The sequence below is a fragment of the Pseudopipra pipra genome, chromosome 19 (genome assembly GCF_036250125.1).
Source record: "Pseudopipra pipra isolate bDixPip1 chromosome 19, bDixPip1.hap1, whole genome shotgun sequence".
In the NCBI taxonomy this organism is placed as follows: Eukaryota; Metazoa; Chordata; class Aves; order Passeriformes; family Pipridae; genus Pseudopipra; species Pseudopipra pipra.
The window spans coordinates 1,612,002-1,637,110 of NC_087567.1; the positions used below are offsets into that span (position 1 = coordinate 1,612,002).

The following is a 25,109-nucleotide window of genomic DNA, read 5'->3' on the forward strand; positions in this document are numbered from 1 at the left end:
TTTCTGCCCAAGCTGTGATGTATCACTGCTCAGAGCCAGGGGGCCTGGAGGGGCTGATGGCCCAGAGCCTGGTGCTGGAGCAGGAGAGCTGTGGGCAGGGACAAGTGGGCATCAGGGATCCAGCTGGGAATATCCTGGGGCCACGTACAGATGTTACAGCCCTATTTTTCAAAGATTGAGACCACGTGCTGTTTGTTCTCATCCATCTTCAGACTCTCTGGCAGCACTAACAGGACAGAGATTTTGGAACCTACTCGGTCTGAAAAGTTTGCCTCTTTTCCTCTTAGCCAGTCACTCTCAGCCCAGTACCCAGCAGTTAGTGCTGGTTTTGCAGGTCGTTCCTCCTGTCAGCAGAGTCCACCTTGCATATGAACAATCTGAGGGTGAGCACCCCAACCACTCCCCAAGGTCCCCACATGTCACAGAACCATGGAATGGTTTGGGTTGGAAGGACCTTAAAGCTCATCCAGTCCCACCTCCTGCCATGGGCAGGGACACCTTCCACCAGCCCAGGTTGCTCCAAGCCCCATCCAACCTGGCCTTGGACACTTCCAGGGATGGGGCAGCCACAGCTTCTCTGGGCAACCTGTGCCAGGGCCTCCCCACCCTCACAGCCAAGAATTTCTTCCATATATCCCATCTAACCCTGCCCTCTGGCAGTTTGAGGCCCTTCCTCTTGTCCTGTCACTCAGGAATGTGCTGAAGAGCCCCAGAGGAGCTCACACATGGCAGGCAGGAGCTGCTGAGACTCCTGACAATGTTATTCCTGTCTAACAGAAAAAGCTTCCCACTCCCTTCCCATGTGGATTTTTTCTGGTCAAGGTCAGCCAAGTGCTCCCTGTAAACTCCTCAAAACACATAGAAAGTGTTTCCCTAGGTTTGGGAGGGTTAACAGAGGACAGATTTATTCTTACAGTTGCAAGGTGGTAGCAAAACCCTTCACATTTGGAGGCATCCACTCAGCAATTGGCTGGGAAGAAAAAAAGGAAACAAAGATTTTCTAATTCCATGGGAAAGATCAGAGGCTCTTTCTCTCTTCTTGCTCCCTTGCTCTTGCAAGCTCTGGCTGTTGCATTCCTGGAAAAGGGTGGCAGACCTTTGCCTCTGAGTCCCTGGAATTTATTTGTGCTCCATGAGATGGTTTTCCTGCTCCTGGGAAGCAGAGATGGTTTGTGGCTGCAATGCCCAATTTGATTTCATTTTCTCTATCATTTTCTAAAATGTGCTGCATTTTTTCTTTCCAGTAAGCCAATTTTTGCTCATATACCAACAATTTCTGTGCTCTCAGGACCAGACACTCTGGCAACTGGCACTCCAGAAGTGCCATAAATTCCCTATTTTAAACAAGGATCAAAGAACCACACAAATAAGTGCTTTTACCTCCAGCTGAAATCAGCTGTCTTTTATATGTCCCTTTGGAGAAGCTGTTTAAAACAGAGATCAAGAAGGGGAAGTATATTAAAAAAAGTAAACATTTACTGGCAGATTGAAGATTGTTCATCAGCCATTTGCTCTCTGAACCTTGCTCTTCCCGTGCTTATAGAACATTGTAGTTAAATTAAAACAACCCTGTGATAACAAGCCATTAGCATTTGAACAGGAGGGAGGTTTTCCCAGGAGAAACTTGAATTTGCAGACTTCAAGGAGCAGGACTTTTCTTGTTTTATGGAGAAATTACAGGATGCTACTTTTGCTTTCTGTGGTTTTTTCTTCCTGCTCACTTGTGCTCCTTTCTCTGGCCTTCACAAAATGCTGCATTTCAGAGGTGCCTCGGGGGCTGTGGGTGGGTCAAACCCGGGTGTTGTTCAAAAAGGCTTTGCCACAATCCCTTCTTGCCTGGGGGGTTTCCCATTGGAAGTGAAGGTCTCCTGGACCTTCCCCAGATTCCCATGTCCAGCAGCCCCAGCAGAGCTGCAGAAGCTCAGGCAGAGCAGTGGGAGCACAGACTGACCAAAACCATCCCCAGTTTGTTCTCTGGGCTGTTTTCCTCCTTTCTGTCCCCACCCCTGTGCCCTCACCAAGCTGCTGGGAGTCCTTCTGGAGCTGGAGGGAGGGATGGGCTCTGCCAAAACCAGGGTTCAGCCACAAGCTGAGCTGAGCTGAGGGAGGTGTCTGGCTCATGGGATGGGAAGGAGCCCCTGGAACTTATCCAAGATGTTCCCTCTTATAAGCTGAAGCTCAGTGCCACCCTCTGCCCTACGGTGAGAGAGTTAAAAACTGCCCAGTTCCTTGAAAAACATGTACATGGAGTGATATTCATTTTATTTCAGACTTCAGGGATTTTTCATGGAATCACAGAATGGTTTGGGTTGGAAAGGACCTTAAAGACCACCCAGTCCCACCCCCCACCAGGGGCAGGGACACCTTCCACCAGCCCAGGTTGCTCCAAGCCCTGTCCAACCTGGCCTTGGACACTTGCAGGGATGGGGCAGCCACAGCTTCTCTGGGCAACCTGTGCCAGGGCCTCCCCACCCTCACAGGGAGGAATTTCTCCCCAGTATCCCACCTAACCCTGCCCTCTGGCAGAGGGAAGCCATTCCCCCTTGTCCTGTCACTCCAAGCCCTTGGAAACAGTCTCTCTCCATTTTTCCTGTAGGTATCACTGAAAGGCCACAACCAGGTCTCCCCAGAGCCTTCTCTCCTCCAGGCTGAACAATCCCAGCTCTCCCAGCCTTTCCTCCCAGCAGAGCTGCTCCATCCCTCTGATCCTCTTGGTGCCTCCTCTGGACTCTCTCCAGCAGCTCCATGTCCTCCCTGTGCTGTTCCCCAGGGCTGGAGCAGCTCTGCAGGGGGGTCTCACCTGAGGGGCAGAGGGGCACAATCCCCCCCTGCCCTCTGCCCACACTGTGGGATCAGCCCAGGGCACGGGGGGTTCTGGGCTGGGCCATGTCCAGCCTGTCCCCCACCAGCCCCCCCAGGTCCTTCTCCCAGGGCTGCTCCATCTGCTCATCCCCAACCAGTGTCACCCCCCTGCAGGTCAGTGCAGCAGCTCTGTCCCCTCCATGTCCCTTTTGCCAAGGGGTCACTGCCTGCAGGGTTTGGGGCTCTGGGAATGGCACACCCTGCTCCGAGCCCAAGCTGGTGCTGCTGGAGCCTCCCAACATTCCCTGCTCCCAAAGCCAACCCTCCCCACAGCTGCCTGAGCTCATGGAACCACGTGTGCTGTGTGTTAGCACGGGATTTCTGGAGAGCTTCTGCACCTCTAAGGTCTGTTCCTCATGGCTGGGATCAGATTTAAAGCACTGCTTCAGAGCACCACGAGAGCCTCGCTGGAAGAGGCTTTTCCTGCACTTTTGCTCCCTGTTCTGGCTCACTCTGGGATCCATGTGCTGTAATTCCTGTAAGCCCTTGGACTCAGCAACACTGCCAGGCTGTGCCTTTCAAAGGAAGGAGCAGGACTCGAGCAAAGCTTTGTGTTCCTGAAGCAAAGCAAGATGGGCACGTACACAACTTAAAACTTCCAGCAGAAAGAGGAACATGTTGAAATTTGCCTCCTTTCCCCCCTCTCCCTTGGTTGTGAGGGCACAGCAAAGGCAGAGAGCTCAGGAGAGGCCTGCCCACAACAAAGGCAAATTCTTGAGGGCATCCAGAGGGAACATTTCATCACAATAACATCCTGCATAACACACATATGGAACAACCTCAGCCACAAACAGCAATTACAAGCCCAGCTCTGATTTAACAGAATTATTAGAGCTGAACTAAAATGCTGTTATCCACCTCTTGGAAATGTTATTGCTGAGCACAGATTACATCACCCCAGAAGGGCAGACAGGGACTGGCCTGGACAGGCTTTTGCAAGACACACAGTGATCTGACCTCATCCTTGTCACAAATCTCCTTGGGAGAACAAAACTGCACCCAGGGAGGAGTCCCCACATCCAAACTCCTCAGCACAAACATTACTGTCAGACAGATCTCTGTGGGAAAAGAAAAAATCCCCTTATTTTGTGGGGTGAGGGGAGGATCCACAGGCTCCCTGTGCCTGATGCTGCTCATTTCTGCTGGAGTGATTCTTCTGGAGCTGTTTGACACAGAGCTGGGGTGATTCTTCTGGAGCTGTTTGACACGTAACAGAGCTGGAGTGATTTTCTTGGGGCTCTTTTACACATAACAGGGCTGGAGGGATTCTTTTGGAGCTGTTTGACACATAACAAGGCTGGAGTGACTCCCTTGGAGCTGTTTTACACATAACAGAGCTGGAGTGGATCTTCTGGAGCCGTTTCACACATACCAACAGACCAAGGCAAAGGGCATGAGCTGCCTAAAGGGCTGTGAGGTGTTTGCTGAGCCCATGGCAGACTCTGCATCACTCTGTCTGTCCTGCCAGTCAAATATAGGGATCTCTGAAAGCAAGGGGAGGCACCAGACCCCAAATGATGAATTCTTGGGCTTGGAGCTGCCCAGGGATCACCCCAACCGTCTCAGTTTGAGGAAAGTCTAATTCAGGAATTGGTGGGAGTTAGACATGGCTGTGGGTTACACAACTGAAGGAAGTGTTTGTAGCCAGGTCAGGCATCTTGGGGTCTTATCTTGGGGTGAAGATAACAGAGATTACAATGATAAGGGGCACCCAAGGGATGCCATTGAAACATCCCCATTTCCCTTCTCAAAACAACCCAAAATTCAGATGCCAGCTGGCACCTCTCACACACACAGTAAAGGCACAGGAAGGGCAGCACCACTGGGAGTTTTGGTTAAATACCAAGTTTCTGGCATTCCTGTCTATCCTGAACATGCAAATGGACAAGAAAAAAAGCAGCTGGGAAGAGTTCAGTGGTACTTGGGCTGAGCTGCCAGCATTGCCCAGTCAGACATGAACAAGATGTAGCCCAAGTCAGTGCAGGGAATATCAGCTTTTTCCATGTCCTACAGATGGAGTTTAAATCACACTGGTGGGCTGAGCAGAGCCAAGTTCCCAAGGAATCCCAGAATCACAGAAATATAGAGGTTGGAAAAGATCTCCAAGATCACCAAGTTCAACTGCCCACTCAGCACCACCTCTGTGTTCACCACTAAACCATGTCCTCAAGTGCCACATTCACATGTTTTTGAACGCCCTGGGCAGCCTGTTCAGTGCTTTACAACCCCTTCCAAGGAGAATTTTTCCCTAATATCTAATCTAAACCTCCCCTGGTGCAGCTTGAGGCCATTTCCTCTTCTCCTGTCCCCCGTTCCCTGGGAGCAGAGCCCGACCCCCACCTGGCTCCACCCCCCTATCAGGGAGTTGGAGAGAGGGATAAACGTCACAACACATCCAGAGTTTCTCCCTCTTTCCAATTAACTGCCTTATCTTTTTTTATGTCCCTCTTCCCCATGTCTTTGTCACATCCTTCCCTGCTTCATCCACCTTGTCCTCCACCCCACGTGACTGCTGACCACAGAGACCCTGCTCAAAGCAGCCCCATGGGGACATCTTAGCCTGTGCTAAACAGATGGCAGGGGTGGCCTTGGCCCTCCCCTCCCTGGCTCTCTGGCCATGGCAGAGCTCAACTAGGTCGTCTACACTGCCCAGAGAAGCTGTGCCTGGCCCATCCCTAGAAGGGTCCAAGGTTGGAGCAACCTGGGACAGTGGAAGGTGTCCCTGCCCATGGCAGGGGGTGGGATTGGGTGGCTCTTTAAGGTCCCTTCCAACCTAAACCAGTCTGGGATTCTGTGAAGGGCAGGATCCATGGAGTCCCTTCCTCCTGCTGTGCTGCACAGGACAGGAGTGGCTTTGGGTGGCTTTGAGGGTTTAATGTTTGTTCTTTGGGGACCATCAGAGGACCCCTCAGGACACGTGTCCCTCAGGGTGGCTGTTGATGAGCAGCAGCCCGTGGGAGCAGAGCTGGTTCAGGCCCTTCAGCAGGAAGGACTTGGCAGGGGTGGGACTGGATGAGCTTTAAGGTCCCTTCCCTCCAGAGTGTTGTGGTGGCTCTGGAGGAGGGCAGGTGCCCACCTGAGCAGACAGAGCTGAGTCTTGCCCACCATGAGCAACCCTGTGTCACCAGGGCTGCCTTGGCCTCCAACCAGCACGTGGCTCCTGCACAACTGACTGCCCAGAGAACATGGAAAAACTCAGGCTGGGATCACTCCCGAGCCAAGAGGGAATTTGGGTTCAAAACAGAATGAGAGGATCATTCCAGCTGGAAAACTGGGAGATCCTTACTTTTCCTTTGGATTTATTTCAGTGTGACTTCTGCATTAGCAGCTTTCAGAGGGCATTTGCATCCCACTTTCCACCCTTCCTCGCAACCAGGACAGGTAAAAACTCACTACTCACAACTGAATACTGGAACTTCCGAGGAAAATCATTGGGCAGGAACTGGACTTTGTGGAAAATGACTCAGACTGGAAGACTTCCCATAACATCACCAGAATGGGGAACAGTTTCCTGGCACGGGCTTTGGATCACTCCAAACCAACAACCCTGCCAAAAATATGCCCAATTACTGCCCAGCAGACCAAGCCAAACCCAGAGCACTGAGCTGCAGGAGGCCAGGTCAGACTCATGGATCTCTCTGGCACTGGAAAAGCTGGAAAGTGAAGATAAAAGCTGTGCTGGTTCCCCTCTCCAGTGACCCAGGGAACATCTCCTGTGGTTAATTGTTTACTCCCTTAACTACAGCACTTGGCCTTGACTGTGAACCCCCTGCAAGCTGGAACAGCCTGTGAGAGGCTTCAGGAAACTGCACTTTTAGGTTCTTTTAACTTAAAAAATGACTATGTGAAAGCAAAATCCAGGACTGTAGGGCTAGAGAGTCTCACCAGCCACGTGCATCTGGGATGACAGAAACACAGTGAGCAGATCAAATTCTGCTCAGATGTTGGAATAAAAGCACTTTCACAGAGAGAGAGGATTCAGTGGACAGGAAAATAAAACCCAGCACCTCTCCAGGTCTCCAAAAGCATGTTCTGGGGAACAGAAAACCTACTGAAGGGCCTGAACCAGCTCTGCTCCCACGGGCTGCTGCTCATCAACAGCCACCCTGAGGGACACGTGTCCTGAAGGATCCTCTGATGGTCCCCAAAGAGCAAACATTAAACCCTCAAAGCCACCCAAAGCCACTCCTGTCCTGTGCAGCACAGCAGGAGGAAGGGACTCCATGGATCCAGCCCTTCACAGAATCCCAGACTGGTTGGAAGGGATCTTAAAGGCCACTCAGTTCCAACACCCCTGCCATGGGCAGGGACACCTTCCACCGGCCCCGGTTGCTCCAAGCCCCGTCCAACCTGGCCTTGGACACTTCCAGGGATCCAGGGGCAGCCACAGCTTCTCTGGGCAACCTGTGCCAGGGCCTCCCCACCCTCCCAGGGAAGGATTTTTCCCAACCATCTAATCCAACCCTGCTCTGTCAGACTTTGTAGGACTGCCAGAGGCATCCAAAAACTCGAGCTGCTTCTGTGTCACAGCTGTGCAGTCACAGGGGGTGCTCAGAGAAGACAGATGAAGGTGTGATTTGCCATCAGTTTTGGACAGCCTGAGCTGCAAGGATACATGGATAAGGCTGCCACAGAACACCCCTTTGGGAGCTGGTTGTGCCTCCTGCTCTGCTCAGGTCTAGTCTAGGATTAGTCCCGTGTGAGGTGGGAGCTGGAACATCACTGCTGCAGAGCACAGCCCCCCAGTGCCCACGGGAACCACTGACTGCTGTCACTGGGATTTTGGGTCTCTGAGAGGCCTCTGAACAGGAGTCCCAAGCCTGTTTGGGGTTCCTCAAGGTTTAGCAGTGGCTTTTTCCACTCACTGAGCACAGATTGCTACTGGGTGAGCCTGGACAACGCTCTCGGGGACAGGGTGGGATTGCTGGGGGGTCTGTGCAGGGCCAGGGGTTGGACTTTGATGATCCTTGTGGGTCCCTTCCAGCTCAGGCTGTTCTCTGATTCTGTGACTCTGTAGATATAATCCAGCCTTGATTTGTTTGTGCTTTCTCTACATTTTATGTGATGGCAACTGGCACAGGTTGCCCAGAGAAGCTGTGGCTGCTCCACCCCTGGAAGTGTCCAAGGCCAGGTTGGATGGGGCTTGGAGCAACCTGGGACAGTGGAAGGTGTCCCTGCCCATGGCAGGGGGTGGGATGGGATGGGCTTTAAGGTCCCTTCCCACCCAAACCATTATGGGATTCTGTGACTCAAGAGAAGGAGAAAAATGTTCCTCCTGATTTCTGTCCCAGGCCATGAATCAGTTCTCTCATTCCCAGCACTCACACATTTGTACTCAGCACAAAACACCCTCTCAGGGAAACTGGATAATTGAGGCTGAGCACTGTTTCATCATCCTGCTGAATTCTGGAGCAAGGAAAAAATTACTGCAGGTTGATTTAAAGTATTTTATACAGAGAAGATCAGTCAGCACTAAATGCTGCAGGTTTTCACAGCCGTGTTCCTGCAGCTTTACCAGCTCAGTGTTCTCCTGCTCCCACAGTGCTCAGAACAATCAGCTTTAACTTCTCTCTGCCAGCTCAAGGCCAGGCCTCTTCCCTCCTGGAAAACACCAGGCTGGGGCTTTTCTAATCCCTGCCAAGAGGGGCTGATGGTCCATCTTTATCCCCGTGGCACCAATCAGTGAGTGGTGACATGCAGGGAGTGCCCTTGTGCCCACACCCCGTGGGGGTGGCAGGGCTGTGACCAGGGGAGTTTGGTGACATCCAAAAATATCCTTTTGGACTTAAAGCCAGTCCCAGCTGAGGAAGGACTGGAGATGTCTCAGGCTTCAGGGCATGAATCTCTGCTGCTCTGCTGGGACATGGGCAGGATTTGGCAACCCTTCTGCTTCCTGAACAGCAGGGAGGAAAAGGAACAGAAAAAAAGGGAGAAAAAAGGAAGAAAAAAAAAAAGAAAAGAAAAAAAAAGGAAAAATAAAAGAGAAAGGGGAAGGGGAAGGGGAAGGGGAAGGGGAAGGGGAAGGGGAAGGGGAAGGGGAAGGGGAAGGGGAAGGGGAAGGGGAAGGGGAAGGGGAAGGGGAAGGGGAAGGGGAAGGGGAAGGGGAAGGGGAAGGGGAAGGGGAAGGGGAAGGGGAAGGGGAAGGGGAAGGGAGGGTCTTTGGGTTGGGCTGAGCTTGTCTAGCCCTGACTGCTCTGGGCTGGGCTGGGCTGTGCCAGCAGCACAGTGTGTGCCACCCACCCTGGGCTGGCTCTCTTGGGGACGGTGGTGGCACCAGCCTGACAGGCCAGGCTGTCTCTGGGGACAAACTGTGACTCCAGGGAGCCACAGGAACCAAGACCCAGGGTGAGGAAATAAGTTCTATAGGTCTGTTTTAAGGGCAGAATAAATGAGCCTTTCTGTATTAATTTGAGCCATGAGCACAGGCACTGCTGTAACTGCTTCTTGTGTTTAGATTAGAACAGTAAAACCTTAAATAACACACTCCCAGCTCCACACACGAGGTGAGTACCCCTTGGCTATGGAGGAGATGTAGAGCTGTATCTATGAAGTGTGGTCATAAATCTGCTTCCCTTCTCCCAGCACTAATTCCCAGATCAGTAAGGAAGAAATTAAAAAGTTTCCAGGCAGAGAAAATGCCAGCTTAGATGCACATAAAGCCTTTTGGTTGACACATTTAGAGAAACCTCATTAATTATCTCACGACTATCTCGGCTGCTTTTCCTGCCAGCAGGGTTGGATTTCCTGGCACGTGAGTTCTCCCCAGCAGGACAGAGCAGGGGAAGGTTCTGCTGCTCCTCTTGCTCCCACTTGGCTGTTTGCTGCCCCTGCCCCTTGCTGCTGAGGGCACAGAGGTGACACAGCCCAGGGCACACAGGGGACAGAGCACAGGGCACAGAGGGGACAGAGCACAGGGCACAGAGGGGACAGAGCACAGGGCACACTGTGCTCACTTTCTTACACACAAAGAGCATTCCCTGCTGTCAGAGCTAAAATTTTCACTTGCTGTGACAAGTTCAATCCTCTTCCTCCTCCTCCTCCTCTCGGTAGGGGACTGGGTGTCTCTTGCTTATTCCTGATCAAAGCAATCCCAGAATCCCAGAATCATTCAGGTTGGAAAAGACCTCCAACATCATCAAATCCCCCCTGTGCCCAATCCCCTCCTTGTCCCCCAGCCCAGAGCACTGAGTGCCACGGCCAGTCCTTCCTTGGACATCCCCAGGGGTGGGGACTCCAAACCTTCCTTCCAATGTTTAAAACCCTAGAGCTCAAACCCAATATATGATGGGTCAGATTTTGACTGGGACAGTGATTTTACATCACTGGGCACCTCCAGCCACAGCTCTGCAGTCCAGGCCTCTCCTGTTCACTGTATTTCCTTCAGCCCCTCCTGCCTGAATTACACTTTTCCCATGGGAACAGCAGCAATTACCTCCATGGAAAAGTAACCAGGGGGAAGTGTTGAGTGCTTTCCCAAGGCTCTGTAATCAGATTTAGCAGGTGGAAGCAGCAGGAAGGAGTTACTGCTCTGCTACAGAAAATTATGTCAAGAACCTTCACACTGGAGAAAGCCACTTCTGAGAAGGAGATGAAGATGTTGTTATTAAATTCCACCGGAAAGGGAAAGTCTCCAGAGGGTAGGAGGGATGTCATGATCTTGGAATCAAACTGCAGGACCGGTCTTGTGTTGGGATTTTGTGTCGCACAAAATCGGCAACTTCAGCCCTTAATTTCCAAGTAATACCATCTCTTGAGATGACTCAGGGAAGCTGGTTGATGCCTGCAACTTCACTGCCTTTAAAACACAGTTTTTATCCCATATGAAGAGATTAATTTCAGAAATGTTTAGAATTTCTGCACTCACAATAACCCTCTTGAATAAAGAAGCTCCAAAACTTCAGATCCATTCCCCAAATGCATTTGGCTTATGAAGTTACTCCTCAACAAACAGAATTTTTAGAAATACATGGTCCACATGCTCATTAACACGTGCAAGGGCTTTCAGGGGGAAAGGATGATGATGACTGATTTTTCCTTCTGGGTAAGAGAGTAAAAGGGAATGTACCTGCTGCTGCCTCAATTAACTCTGAAGATCTGAGTTCTTAAAGCACATGAGCTCAGGAAATCTCTTGAAGACCAGGGATAGAAGGAGAGGAAATAATTGTGTGTATGTCTTAGATTTAATCACCTTCTGAAGGGACTGATGCTGTCACTCAGAACAGGAAGGGCAGAGGCCATAAAAACACAGCTTTGTCAATAAAGGAGATTTGATTATTCATGTTTGGGGTTGTTTTTCTGGTTAAGGTGGGGGATGTTTCATTGAAAAGATGCAGCAGAATATAATTTGTTAGGGAGCCTTATTGGGAAGGGGACCGAGGAGAATTGATGAGGGCAGGCAGGGGGGCTGAGCAGTGGGACAGTGAAGCACTGCACTGTTCCCAGGGGCAGGGGAAGGAAAGTGGCTCCAGGTGCTCTTTGTTCATGGCCAGGCTGTGACCACCCCTTCTCCCCAGTGCCGGGGTCAGCTCTGCCTCGAGTGGGAACAGGCATGAAAACCCCACTGGAAGATGCCCAGCTCTCTAAGCCCCATCCCATCTTCTCTCTCCTCAGAGGGGATTTTTTCCCTGGTATCAAACAGCCCTCCCTGTGTCAGAACGAGCCCCAGCCTGCTCCTGTCCCCTCAGGGTGTGGCCATGGACACATCAGCTCTTCACCTGTCCTGGACATTTTCTAATTCCAACCACACTTTTAAAGCTGTAGAGAAAAACAACCTGGGTAAGAGAAGAGTGGCAAACGTTGGGTTACACCCAACAACGTCCCAGGGCAGTGGGCACAGCCCCAAGGCTGCCAGAGCTCCAGGAGGGTTTGGCTGATCCTCTGGGGCACAGGGGGTGACTCTTGGGGATGGGCCTGTGCAGGGCTGAGGGTTGGACTGATGATCCTTGGGGGTCCCTTCCAACTCAGCACATTCTGCCATTCTGTGACATGGACACTGCCTTGCCTGGCTCCTGGAAACACTCCTGCTCTCCTCCTGCTCCCACCAGCATCACAAGGGAAATCTCTGACAGCTTCATCTTCTCACCAACCCAAACCACTTCCACAGCCACAAAGCTCAGGATAGGAATAAGTTTGCATTTTTCCCATAATCTGTCACCTTTGCCCAGTTCTGTTATTGATGCATCTTTCCCACCTGAGAGCTCTAAGATGTCCTTTTCCCATGCCCTGTTGTCTTCAGGAACTGCCCAGGACAGTCTGGAACCTGCTTTCAGTGGATAGAGGTGCTCCTGTAAAGGAGTTTTAGTTAAATTAATACAATCATATCTAATGTTCAACCAGGGCTAAGGGTTGGACTCGATGATCCTTGTGGGTCCCTTCCAACTCAGCATGTTCTGGGATTCTGTGAACAAGGCCAGTGAGTTCCTACAGACTCCTGCTCTAACCTGCTTCTGCCATGAAACTCTTCTGTTGCTGCTTTTTTCCCTTTACAACAGAAGGTGAGTGGGCCAGAGGGTTCAGTCCAGGAATCATTAGTGGTTGGCCATTAATCTCCCCAGTGCTGGCTCTCACCCTCCCTGCTGTGCCCCCCTCAGCAGCAATGCTGCCCTGGCACTATGGGGCCACCTAGACACGGCTCTGGACACATGGACATGGCTCTGGACACCTGGACATGGCTCTGGACACATGGACATGGCTCTGGACACCTGGACACGGCTCTAGACATGGCTCTGGACACCTGGACATGGCTCTGGACACATGGACATGGCTCTGGACATGGCTCTGGACACCTGGACATGGCTCTGGACACATGGACATGGCTCTGGACACCTGGACATGGCTCTGGACACATGGACATGGCTCTGGACACCTGGACATGGCTCCAGCACTGGGCAGCACCCCCAGGGCCTCCCAGGTCAGACAGTGTGGAAAGCTCATCAACTCAGGAGGTGCCTCCCAGCTCCTGGAATGGGGAGGGGGGGGTTGGTAGAGGTGTGGGTGCATTAACAACCAGACATTTCTGACATGGGTCCTTCCAGTGCCTAAAGAGGCTCCAAGAGAGCTGGAGAGGGACTTGGGACAAGGGATGGAATGGCAGGACAAAGGGGAATGGCTCTAAGCTGAAAGAGGTCAGGGTTAGAGGGGATATTGGGAAGAAATTCTTCCCTGGGAGGCCCTGGCACAGGTTGCCCAGAGAAGCTGTGGCTGCCCCTGGATCCCTGGAAGTGTCCAAGGCCAGGTTGGACAGGGCTTGGAGCAACCTGGGCCAGTGGAAGGTGTCCCTGCCCATGGCAGGGGGTGGAACTGGATAGGCTTTAAGGTCCAACCCAAACCATCCTGTGATTCTGTGAGTGAGGGTAGGATACATGAGACTGGGTTTGTTTTTCAAGCCTCTTCTTTGTGCCAAATTAAGAAGAATTGTTCCAGCAGTTTGTCCCCATCCCAACATTCCCCCTCCAAGCTCCTCATTACCTCTGCTGGGTTGCAGTTTGGAATACTTGGTCCTGCCCCACAGGGAGCAAACAGAGGGAGATCTGTCAGTGTTGGTGCTCCCAGTGCTGGATGAGGAGCCTGGGATACCCACAGTTATGGGCATGGAGTGCCCTTCCATAGCTCCTGGCACAACCTGCTCATCCCATGGAGTAACAGGAGTCTGTGCTGGCAATTCTCAACCCTGCAGGTTCCCAGAGGGAGCTGGGAGCTGCCCTGGGCTTTGAATGCTTATAGGGAGTGACTTCTGGGTTTAAATGATGATCCCAGTGTTTACTCCTAAAGGTCTCCACAGCCTGGGGGAAAGTTGTAAATAGGACTCTACACTCAAGTTATTGGGGTTGGATATGCAGGAATATGACAGGGAGCCATTCCCAAAGTACAGGGAAGGAATTTAATGGCATGAGTCCTGCTGGTGTTAATGAGAGACACAAAGCCACCAATTCCCCATGTCCTGCTTTGAAATGACACCTTGGAGGGCCTTCAGCAAGGGCTGCTCCTAATCCCCTTCCCAGGGATGCTGTGCCTCTGAACACTGTGTACAACCCTGCTCAGGCTGGGAGGAGCATCACAGCTTCTCCTGCTGGAGATTTGCTGATCCAATTTAGAGAGGTCCTAATATTCCCCTTCTAATTAATTTGTTCTGTTCGCCTGCCACTGAACTGGCTTTTGTTCTTTGGGAGCTCCTCAAAAATTAGCTGCAATACCTGATGGAATTTAATTATATAGGCTAGGAGAAAGTGATTAAGGGCAAAGAGAGGGCTCATCACAGCCCACAAGCTTCAAGGGTATGAGCAGAAGGGAGGGCAGAGCCTGCTCTGCTCAGGTGGAGGGAGAATACTGAGGAGTGATTGTCTCCAGCAGGGACTTTAAGGTTAGAGATAAACATTCCTTGATATGTGAATGCCTTTGCCAGGGTCAGATGTGTGTTACCAGCGCTGTCCAGATCTGTCTCAGATACATTCTCAGTGAAATTAGGTCTGCACATCACCCTTGGCCTTGTGCAGCAGATCTGGGTTCTGATGCTCTTTAATCTCCTTGGGATCTGTGCTTCCAGAACAGAGAGAACAGGCTGCAAGGGAAGGAGCTGAACTCAAAGGCTCCTGCTCCCTGCCAGGGACAGCCTGAACCAGAGCCTGGGAGGCTCTAGATCCCATATCCCAGTTGTCAGTGCCAGAGCTGAGCAAAAGATGCTAAACATGAAGGGGATTCAGGCCAAACTTCAATAGGAATTCTGCAAAACTGCACAATTCCCCCAGTGTCTGGTCAGCACAGCCATGCAAATCTCTACTCCAGGGCAGAAGAATAACTGTTCTTCAGAGAAAAACAGTGGCATTGCATAAAAGGGTGGCTAAGGAAAGAGAGAGAAAAATGGGGAAGAGAGAGCAGAGGAAGAACTGGGACAAATAAAACTGGCTGATCACAGGAAAACATTCAGTTTGACTCTGGAAACTGCTCACAGTCACACAACTGAAGGTACCCAAGGAGAGTGTGAGTGCCCAGGCTATGGAAGACACACAGGACACACCTTTCCAGGCATATCCTGCATTTTGAGGGGCTGGAACAGCACTGATGTTCAGGTATCAGTGTCAGCACACCCTATATGGTGCTGGGCTCTGAAATGGTGGGTGAGAGGTGCTCTGGGACCCTCTGCAAAGCCAGAGCACCCACAGGGGTGATTCCCCATCAGCAGAGGACTCTTCCGTGTGCCTGCAGCCTCCTGGGGCACTGCCTGACCCAGGGACAGGCTGAGTGAGGGGCTGGGAAGGACAGTCAGGGGGCAGGAACAGAGAAAGTGTCTCTGCTCCCAGACTGGCAGGATCCTCTTGGGAAGGCACATCAGGGATGTGGGTTGCATGGGCAGGGATCTCTGGAGGGGGTTGTCTGGGATGCACATCCTCACCGTAACATCACCACCCAGATAAGCCCTAAAATAACTGGAAATGGAAAATATTTCTATGTGATTTTTGCCCCAGTCAAGCTGTTTAAGCCCCAGCACTGAGCAGCCTCTCACACACCAGGGAAGAGCTTTTCAGACCCAACACACACACCTCGTTCTACTTAGGAAACAACACATCCTCCCTTGGGAATTGGGCAGGAGGGGTGAGGGGAAGCAGTGCAGGAGCTGGCTGTGTTCCCAGCTCTGCTGCCACAGGAGACACCAGGGACTGTGGCAAGGGAGCTCAGGAGACCACGCTTAACCCTTTGCTGCCCTGGTGGAGCCTCCCGTCCCCGTCCTGAGCAAGGATCATTAGCAGGAGCCGGCTGAGAAGGTCCCAGTGCTAACGAGCCCCTCGGGGCAGTGGCACAGACAAAGGGCTTCCTGCTGAGCCAGGACCCCGAGCAGAACATCCACAGCTGCAGCAAACCCGTCCCTGCGGAGTCATTTGTGTCTCCGGCTGTCAGTGCCCACGTTTGTCTGCTGGAGGAGCCGATGGGGGCACTCAGAGCCCATCCTGCATAAAACACAGGCCTGTCTGCCAAACCCACCTTGGAGCGAGGAATAACCCATCTCTCTGGGCTCCCACAAGCCCTCAGGAGCTCTTTGAAGCTGCAGACACTTTGTGCTCTTCTCCCAAAGGTGGGACACAGTGACAGAGCTGCCACTCTGCTTCTGAGCTGACAGGCAGATAGTGGGGTCTGTGTCTGCCCACTGTGCCCACACAACTATCATCCTGCAGCCAACAGAGAGGCCAAAGCAACCATGTGTTAATTATGCTAATTAAGCAGAGCCACGTGGGCCAGGAGAGCCAGCAGTGAATGCTCCCAGAGTTGGGGGAGAGATGATTAGAAGCTGCTACAAAGCCAACCCCCAACTGAGGGGTTTCCCAGCTCACCCACCATCCCTGTCTGCAGGAGCTGGTGCTCCCAGACAGCCTGCAGGGGTGGGTGTGCCCAGGATTCTCCTGCTTCCTGAGGCACCAGGGCTCTGGATCTGCTCAAAGACACCCAGCATGTTGGACTGGGAATCCTGGCTGCTGCACAGCCCGGCTGGGCCAGGCTGGAGCATCACCTGGCCAGGCTGGAGAGGTGGCCCAGGAGAACCTCTTGAAGTTCAACAAGGCCAAGAGCAATGTCCTGCACATGGGTAGGGTTAATCTGAAGCACAAACACAGGCTGAGCAGAGAATGGATTGAGCCCAGCCCTGGGAGAAGGACCTGGGGGGGGGGCTGGTGGGGGACAGGCTGGACATGGCCCAGCCCAGAACCCCCTGTGCCCTGGGCTGATCCCACAGTGTGGGCAGAGGGCAGGGGGGGATTGTGCCCCTCTGCCCCTCAGGTGAGACCCCCCTGCAGAGCTGCTCCAGCCCTGGGAACAGCACAGGGAGGACATGGAGCTGCTGGAGAGAGTCCAGAGGAGCCCATGGGGATGCTCCAAGGGCTGGAGCTCTTTTGCTCTGGAGCCAGGCTGGGAGAGCTGGGGGTGTTCATCTGGAGAAGAGAAGGCTCTGGAGAGACCTTCCAGTGCCTAAAGGGGCTCCAGGAGAGCTGGAGAGGGACTTGGGTCAAGGAATGGCTTCAAACTGAATGTTGGATTTAGATTAGATATATGGAAGACATTCTTCCCTGTGAGGGTGGTGGGGCCCTGGCACAGGTTGCCCAGAGAAGCTGTGGCTGCCCCATTCCTGGAAGTGTCCAAGGCCAGGTTGGATGGGGCTTGGAGCAACCTGGGCTAGTGGAAGGTGTCCCTGCCCATGGCAGGGGGTGGGACTGGATGAGCTTTAGTGTCCCTTCCAACCCAAATCATTCCGTGACTCTACGATGGCACAACTGAGTCCTTCCCAAGCTTAAGAGCAAAATGAGATGCTCTCTAAAAGCACCTCATTCACGTGGTCCCACATGAATATCACAACAAGAAACCAGAAACAAAATAAGACCCAACCTTGTAAAGCCTTTTGCTGTGTCTGGGTCTCAGTCCCAGTATGGCAGCACTGGGCACCAGTTTCCTGCCAGCAAAATGCATCCTGTGCTGTTCCTCTCTCTGCAGACACAGTCTAATTCATTGGCTTTTCCTTGCTGTGGAAATGGGCTCTGATCTCACCCCACAGTGTGGACCAGTTTGATCTCTTCCAGCGTTTGAGAGGATTTGAGCTGTGTGAAGGAGAGTTTAGTGGAATGAACTCTCTATCCAAGGAGGGAGGTGTGAAATGGGGACCAGGTGGCAAATTGGGAAGCCTGAGAAGGAAGAACACTGAGTGGATTCCGAAATGAAGGAGATCACACACTAATTAAGCCAGCCAGATTTGGTAATGACTGCTAATGGCACATTAAGCTGTCTAGTCTGAGATATAGGTTTGTTTTGCTGCTTCCCAGTTCGAGTTTGCTGTTTGTTTGTTTATTTTGCTGGTTTTACAGTTTTATGGCTGTTGACCTCCTGAACATGACAGTCCTGTCCCAGCTCTGACAGGGGTGATGTTAATGACCCACAACGAGTTCCTGTGCCCCAGGAGCCCAGCAACGTGCTCTGCCCAGCCCCTTCTGCTGGATATCTCTGAAAAAGGTGAATGAAATGGAGTATTCAGAGAAACAGAGGGACTGGCTATGGAAGGGAAAGCAATTTAGACTCCAGCGTGGTTTGGGGATTTTTTTTTTTTTTTTAGTGTTCTGGCAGAGATTTCTTGAGTGGTTTATGGTAATGTGTTCTGTCATTCGTCCTAATGGCTTTTTTTTTCTCCCCAGTGCAGTCCTGTGGCTCTTCTGTGCTCACACAGCCCCCACCCCAATGCAATTCCTCCCATTGTATAGCTGTTTGCAGGGGGGTTGGGCTCCCAAAGCAGAAGGGGAGGTGGTTTGCAGTGAGACAGCCTGGCTGCCAGGACAGCATTCCCCCAAAACCAGGCCCAGGGACAAGGATAAACCCGAGGGTAGGAACTGTGAGACCACACTGTGCCACCCCAGACCAACGTCCCCTCTGTGCCCTAAGAACTTGCAGGGGGAGCAAAATAAAACCCCAGGTACTTTGAGACTGAGGTTCTGGTTCTATTCTGGGTTTCAGTGACATTCAGCTCTGAGTGTGTGGGATTTACCTCTCTGTGCCCAACCCACAAGGAAAAAGGAGCAGGCAGCAAGAAGACCTTGCTCTTTAATTCCAGCTTTGGGGATCTCATGCAAAGCTGAGAAATTGGGGTTGACATGGCACAGAAGTGAAGGGGACAAGGCTCTCAGGGACAGGGTGGGGTTGTTGGGGTGTCCTGTGCAGGGCCAGGAGTTGGACTGGATGATCCTTGTGGGTCCCTTCCAACCCAGGATATTCTGTGATTCTATGAATTGCCCGATGATTATAAAGAAAATAATCTCCCAGACCAATCAAAACACTTCCCCTCACTACTATTTTTAGGTGAGAACTTGTTGAAGCCACAACTTGTTTTGAGCAGCAACTGTGTCTTTTTCTTTTGGAGAAATTCAACATTAAATACATTGGGGTGTTGAAAAGAAAACTCCAGAAAGAATACCCAGTGAGGGGTAGAACAAACCTGTCTGCTGCTCTTAGGCAGTTTGTTTGTTATCTCATAGTCCAACCCTAAGGCAGGAGACAGTGTAGGCATGTCCTGGTGCTCCACAGCTGGGATTTGGAGAGTGTCCCACACTGAAATGGTGAGAAAAACTGACCTTGGCATCCCAGAGGATCCTGATAACATTGGATGCTTGCCAGAGATTTTAGAAGTATAGAAGAAGTTATGTTTTATAAACTTTAACTATGGGACAGGAGGATGATCTTCCTAAGGGGGCAGATCATCACCTTGGCCTTAAACCTTCCTGTGAAGGGGAAGCTGGTCCTTGCCAGGGTCAAACCTGGGAGCAGAGAGCAGAGCTGAGCAGGGTGGAGGTCCCAGTGGTCCTGGAGGGTTGGGGGATGCAGGGAAATCTCATTGGGTCTGTAGCTCTCTCCCAGACTCTTCCCAAGGACTTTGTGACTGTCCAGGTGGCTCAGGAGGCAGTTCAGCAGATCAGCCCAGACCTCAGCTGGGTTGTGCTGTCACTGCTGGACCAGTGGTGGCAATCCTGTGCTGAACTGAGCTCCTGGGAAGGATTCCTGCTCATATCCATGGCATGGAGGTGTGGGGGATGGCTTCCAAAAGGCTCTAAATCCAAGGCAACAGCTAATGGGGGTCACAAGCTGCAGGAGATCCTCCACAGCCAACACCTCCTGGTGGGAGATTTTGTGTTGCTGAACTGTTTGAATTCATGTCTCTTGATTTCTGTTTGTTAATTGAAGGAGAGGAAAGACATGGCCAAAAATTGACCAGTGACAGAACTCAAAGGTACAACTGGAGCTGTGTCAGGGCAGGCTCAGGTTGGATCTCAGCCAAAGGTTCTTCCCCCAGAGGCTGGTTGGGCACTGCCCAGGCTCCCCAGGGCAGTGGGCACAGCCCCAAGGCTGCCAGAGCTCCAGGAGGGTTTGGACAATGCTCTGAGGGACAGGGTGGGATTGTTGGAGTGTGTGTTCAGGGCCAGGAGTTGGACTGGATATCCTGGTGGGTCCCTTCCAGCTCAGGATGTTCCACGATTCTGTGGTTGTGTGGTGGAGCCTGGCTCACACATATCCCAAAACTTTACCATGTCACAACCTGCACTATTGATATGCAGGTGATGCAAGCCATTGATTAACCCCCAAAGCATGAATTAATTAGAGCTGTAGATATGGCATCAGCATCATCATGAATTAATTAGAGCTGTAGATATGACATCAGCATGATCATCACAATTGTCTTAAAAGCAAAGAAAGCTGAGAGCTGTGGCAGGTTCCTGTAGAGCTGCAGCCACTGCCCCACCCTGAGCACTGATTCCTCCACCCTGAGCAGGGATTCCTCCCCCCTGAGCACTGATTCCTCCACCCTGGCTGCTCCCACCAGCTGCAGGAGGGAGGGAGGGAGGGAAGGAGGCCCTGAGGAGCCTCAGCCCTTTAATGAACCCCAGCCAGAAACAAAGTGTGCTCTCAGAAATGCTAATGGGAAAATGTTCCCTTCCCAGGGACAAAGCTGCTCAATTCCTACTTCCAGGAACCAGGTCCCTTCCAGGCAGGAGTGGACCCTGAGCAGCACAGACCCAGCCAGGACAGCTGTGTGTGCTGGTGGGGTCCCTCCAATGTCACTGTCCCCAGGGTCCCAGTCCCCTGGGGTGGCACTGCTGTGCCCTCTGAGACTTGGTGCTCCTGTTCTATTCTCTCCTAACTCCTCTTTCCCCTTTTCCTCAGTTTCAGACCCAGGTCATAAAACATTTCAAGGAGATTCACTGATTTATCAGGCTTGACCTCAGCAGATCACAGAGCAGATCTGATGGTTCCCTCCTCCCTTTCCAACACAGAGCCAGGGAGGAGCAGGAAAGGCAGGAGAGGAGAAAGGGGGAGAGATGAAGGCAAAAAAGTGAAGGAAATGGAAGTGTGGGCAGCAGGGGAGGGGGGGATTGTGCCCCTCTGTCCCTCAGGTGAGACCCCCCTGCAGAGCTGCTCCAGCCCTGGGAACAGCACAGGGAGGACATGGAGCTGCTGGAGAGAGTCCAGAGGAGGCACCAAGAGGATCAGAGGGATGGAGCAGCTCTGCTGGGAGGAAAGGCTGGGAGAGCTGGGATTGTTCAGCCTGGAGAAGAGAAGTTTTGGGGTGACCTGATTGTGACCTTCCAGGACCTGAAGGAGCTACAAGAAAGACGGAGAGACATGATTTCCAAGGGCCTGGAGTGACAGGACAAGGGGGAATGGCTTCAAACTGCCCGAGGGGGTATAGATTGGATATTAGATATGATTGTATTAATTTGGCTCAATACTTGTGATAGCTGCTTGCTCTAGAACAGATGTGTTGGTCACATAATCTGACCAGTGGATGTTTAGGATTGTGCGGAGGCAGCGTTGATGGAAGCGTTCTAAGAGACGCAGGTGGTGGCTGTAGATGACCCATGATTCAGACCCATACAAGAGAGTCGACAACACTATGGCTTTGTAAACACTGATCTTGGTGCTTTTCTTCAGGTGTTTATTACGCCAGACTCTTTTGTGGAGTTTTCCAAAAGCACTGTATGCCTTTGCTAACCTGTTGTCTGTCTCTCCGTCAATCTCACCATCCGAGGAGATGAGGCTACCGAGGTAATTAAACTGTTGGACTGATTTGAGCTCTGATTGGCCAATGGTGATGTGGGGATGATGGGAGACTTCCTGAGGTGCAGGTTGATGGAGGACCTCTGTCTTCTTTAAGCTGACTTCCAGTCCAAAGAGCTCAGCAGCCTCAGCAAAGCAGGATGTCAAACGCTGCAGAGCTGCTTCTGTGTGAGCGACGAGGGCGGCGTCATCAGCATAAAGCAGCTCCTGGACGAGATGGTTTAAGGTCTTGGTGTGGGCCTTCAGCTGCCTTAGGTTGAAAAGGCTTCCATCAGTACGGTACCGAATGTAGATACCGTCCTGATCATCGAGGTCTGCTGTGGCCCTTTGGAGCATCATGCTAAAGAAGACCATGTTGCTGAGAACACAGCTGTGCTGGGCAGGGCACGTCTCCAGGATGAAGGACCACCCCCTCCCTAAGATCTTGCTTTATGGTGAACTTGCCACTGGCTGCCGCATGAGAGGAGCCCCGAAGAAAAGATACAAGGACTCCCTGAAACAACATCTCAGCCTTGGCCATATTGATCAACATAACTGGTCCACCCTGGCCTCAAATTGAGAGGCCTGGAGACACACCATCTATAACGCAGCTGTCTCCTTTGAGAACGCACGCAGGATCACTCTTGAGGAGAAAAGGCAACGCAGAAAGAACCGTGCCCTGCAGAATACACCATCTAAGGAGTCTTTCTGCTGTGCCTTTTGCAATCGGACATGTCTGTCACGTATTGGCCTCATAAGCCACCAGCGTGCCTGTAACAAATGTGGATAGAGCCTTCCCAAATCTTCATTCGTGAAGCCTAGCCATGATGATTAATTTAGCTAAAACTCCTTCACAGGAGCACCTCTATCCACTGAAAGCAGGTTCCAGACTGTCCTGGGCAGTTCCTGAAGACAACAGGGCATGGGAAAAGGACATCTTAGAGCTCTCAGGTGGGAAAGGTGCATCAATAACAGAACTGGGCAAAGGTGACAAATTATGGGAAAAATGCAAACTTATTCCTATCCTGAGCTTTGTGGCTGTGGAAGTGGTTTGGGTTGTTGAGAAGATGAAGCTGTCAGAGATTTCCCTTGTGATGCTGGTGGGAGCAGGAGGAGAGCAGGAGTGTTTCCAGGAGCCAGGCAAGGCAGTGTCCATGTCACAGAATGGCAGAATTCCAGAATGTGCTGAGCTGGAAGGGACCCACAAGGATCATCCAGTCCAACTCCTGGCCCTGCACAGGCCCATCCCCAAGAGTCACCCCCTGTGCCCCAGAGGATCAGCCAAACCCTCCTGGAGCTCTGGCAGCCTTGGGGCTGTGCCCACTGCCCTGGGGAGCCTGGGCAGTGCCCAACCAGCCTCTGGGGGAAGAACCTTCGGCTGAGATCCAACCTGAGCCTGCCCTGACACAGCTCCAGCCCTTCCCTGGTCCCCCCAGAGCAGAGCTCAGTCCCTGCCCCTCCTCTGCCCCTGCCCAGGAAGGTGGAACTGCAATGAGGTCTCCCCTCAGTCTCCTCTTCTCCAGCTGAACACACCAAGTGCCCTCAGTGTCCTCACACACCTTCAAATCAAGGCCCTTCCCCATCCTCCTTCCCTCCTTTGGACACTCTCTAATGGCTCCATCCCTTCCTTCCATTGTGTCCCCCCAAACTGCCCCAATGTTGAGGTGAGGCCGCCCCAGGGCAGAGCAGAGCAGGGCAATCCCTTGTCTGACACATTGAGCTTTTTCAAACCTGCACCACTTTTTTGGAACAGGTGTTTGGACCAAAACTTTTCCGTCTCAGACACTGATAATTTTTCCTTCTGTTTTTAGGAAACAACAGACTTTTTTAGACGATGCTGGCAGTTTCTTCCAGCCATCCGTCCTGGCACTGCCTTTCTGGCTGTTCCAGAAGCAGGATCAGCCCTGTTTGCAGTCATTTCTCTCAGCCCTAAATGAGGCTGGAATGCTCAACCCCACAGGTGCCTCCCCCCTGGGCCATGGGAACACCCACTGAGTCACATCATCTGCCTTGGGACCTTCTGTGCCACCTTCCAAACTGCTCCAAGTTCAACAGAGCTCTCTTTGGAAGCTCAGACAGACACCTGCCAGTTTCCAAAGGATCCCAAATGTCCTCAGGAAGGCAGAGGCACAGTTTCCCTTCATTCCTGGTGTGGTGTCCACACTGTACCCCGGGCATTAGGAAAGAGCAAACTGTTAACACCTTGCCAAGGTCTTGCCTTTGCAGTTTGGTGTCACCTGCTGTGCCACCTGACGTAACCCAGCTCTGAGGGGACTCCAGTGAGGCAAGGAGGCTCTGACCAGCTGAAGGTCCAGCCCTCAGGGACAGCAGGAACAATTTATCCTGTGGATATCCAAAAGAACACCATACCCTGACGGATGTGAATGCTCATGGAAAATGAATCTGGGGAAGAACAAAGGTTATCGGGAATAGTCAGCACGGCTTCAGCAAGGGCCAATCCTGCAGGGTCCTGAAGCTGGGGAAGAACAAGGCCAGGCAGCAGCACAGGGGAGAGCAGCTCTGTGAGAAGGACCTGGGGGCCAGCAAGGGGCCCCGAGCCAGCAGCCTGGCCTGGTGGCCAAGGTGGGCAGTTGTGTCCTGGGCTGCAGGAGGAACAGTGTGCCCAGCAGAGCAAGGAGGGCATCCTGCCCCTCTCCTGCCCTGGGGAGGCACATCTGGAGAGCTGTGCCCAGCTCTGGGCTCCCCAGTTTGAGAGAGACAGGGAACCACTGGAGAAGGTCCAGTGAGGTCTGTGAGGATGATGAGGGGACTGGAGGATCTCTCTGCTGAGGAAAGGCTGAGGGAGCTGGGGAGGCATCTGAGGGGTGACCTCATCCATGTCTGTAAGGATCTGAAGGGTGGGTGTCAAGAGGATGGACCAGACTGATTTCAGTGGTGCCCAGCAACAGGACAAGGGGCAACAGGCACAGACTGACACACAGGAGGATCCATCTGAACATGAGGAAAAACTTCTTTACTTGGAGAGTGCCAGAGCCCCGGAACAGTTGCCCAGAGAGGCTGTGGGGCCTCCTTCCCTGGGGATATTCCAAACCCACCTGGGTGTGATCCTGTGCAACCTGCTCCAGGTGACCCTGCTTGAACAGAGGGGTTGGACCAGATGATCTCCAGAGGTCATTCCAACCCCAGCCACTCTGAGTCTGATGTCAGCCTGCTTGGTTTTGTTGGCCAAGTCATGTCTCTGCCTGTGCTTCAGTTTGAGAACTGATAAATGGTGATAATACTTATTTTCTCAGCTGGGCTTTGGGAGCCTCCTTATAAATATTTATGAAGAGCTCTGTTTATAATTATAAGTAAATAAATGGGTGTATGGAATTCACAGTCTAAGGATGCAAGTTGTTCTGTTTCACACACTCAAACACAGTCATTTATGGTTTCTGCTTTCATTTGGAAGCAGAGAAGTTGGGAATAGCAACTTCAAAACCACACCTCAAACTGAGCCCCAATTAGGAAAGAAAAGCCAGTACTTAAGGGGCAAATCCTGCTGACATCAGGAAAGACAGGGAGAAGCTCTTGTAGGTACTTCATGTGCTTAAAGATGTAGATGGTGCCTGTTGAAGTTTATAAAGTGCTGAAGTGTCTAAATCCTTTCTCAAGTCAGTCTGAGAAGGGACATCATGCTCAAATACTCAGAGTCATTTGGGATCTTATAATCTACCCATTCTCCTGTGACACCT

General features: G+C 52.0%; 1 protein-coding gene and 1 long non-coding RNA gene across 5 annotated transcripts in view; one reads left to right on the forward strand and one right to left on the reverse strand.

The window, feature by feature from the left end:
• Positions 1-25,109, reverse strand: part of SHISA6 (shisa family member 6) — a 261,122-nt gene that overhangs the window by 196,376 nt on the left and 39,637 nt on the right. The window lies entirely within an intron of this gene.
• On the forward strand, positions 12,173-24,754 carry LOC135424421 (uncharacterized). Of its 3 annotated transcripts, none has more exons than XR_010435209.1 (3): positions 12,173-12,356; positions 12,453-17,847; positions 23,226-24,754. It is a non-coding gene; the product is annotated as an uncharacterized LOC135424421 (long non-coding RNA). The 3 variants fall into 3 exon arrangements; XR_010435210.1 differs by lacking the exon at positions 23,226-24,754 and adding an exon at positions 18,685-20,159; XR_010435211.1 differs by lacking the exon at positions 23,226-24,754 and adding an exon at positions 18,027-18,676.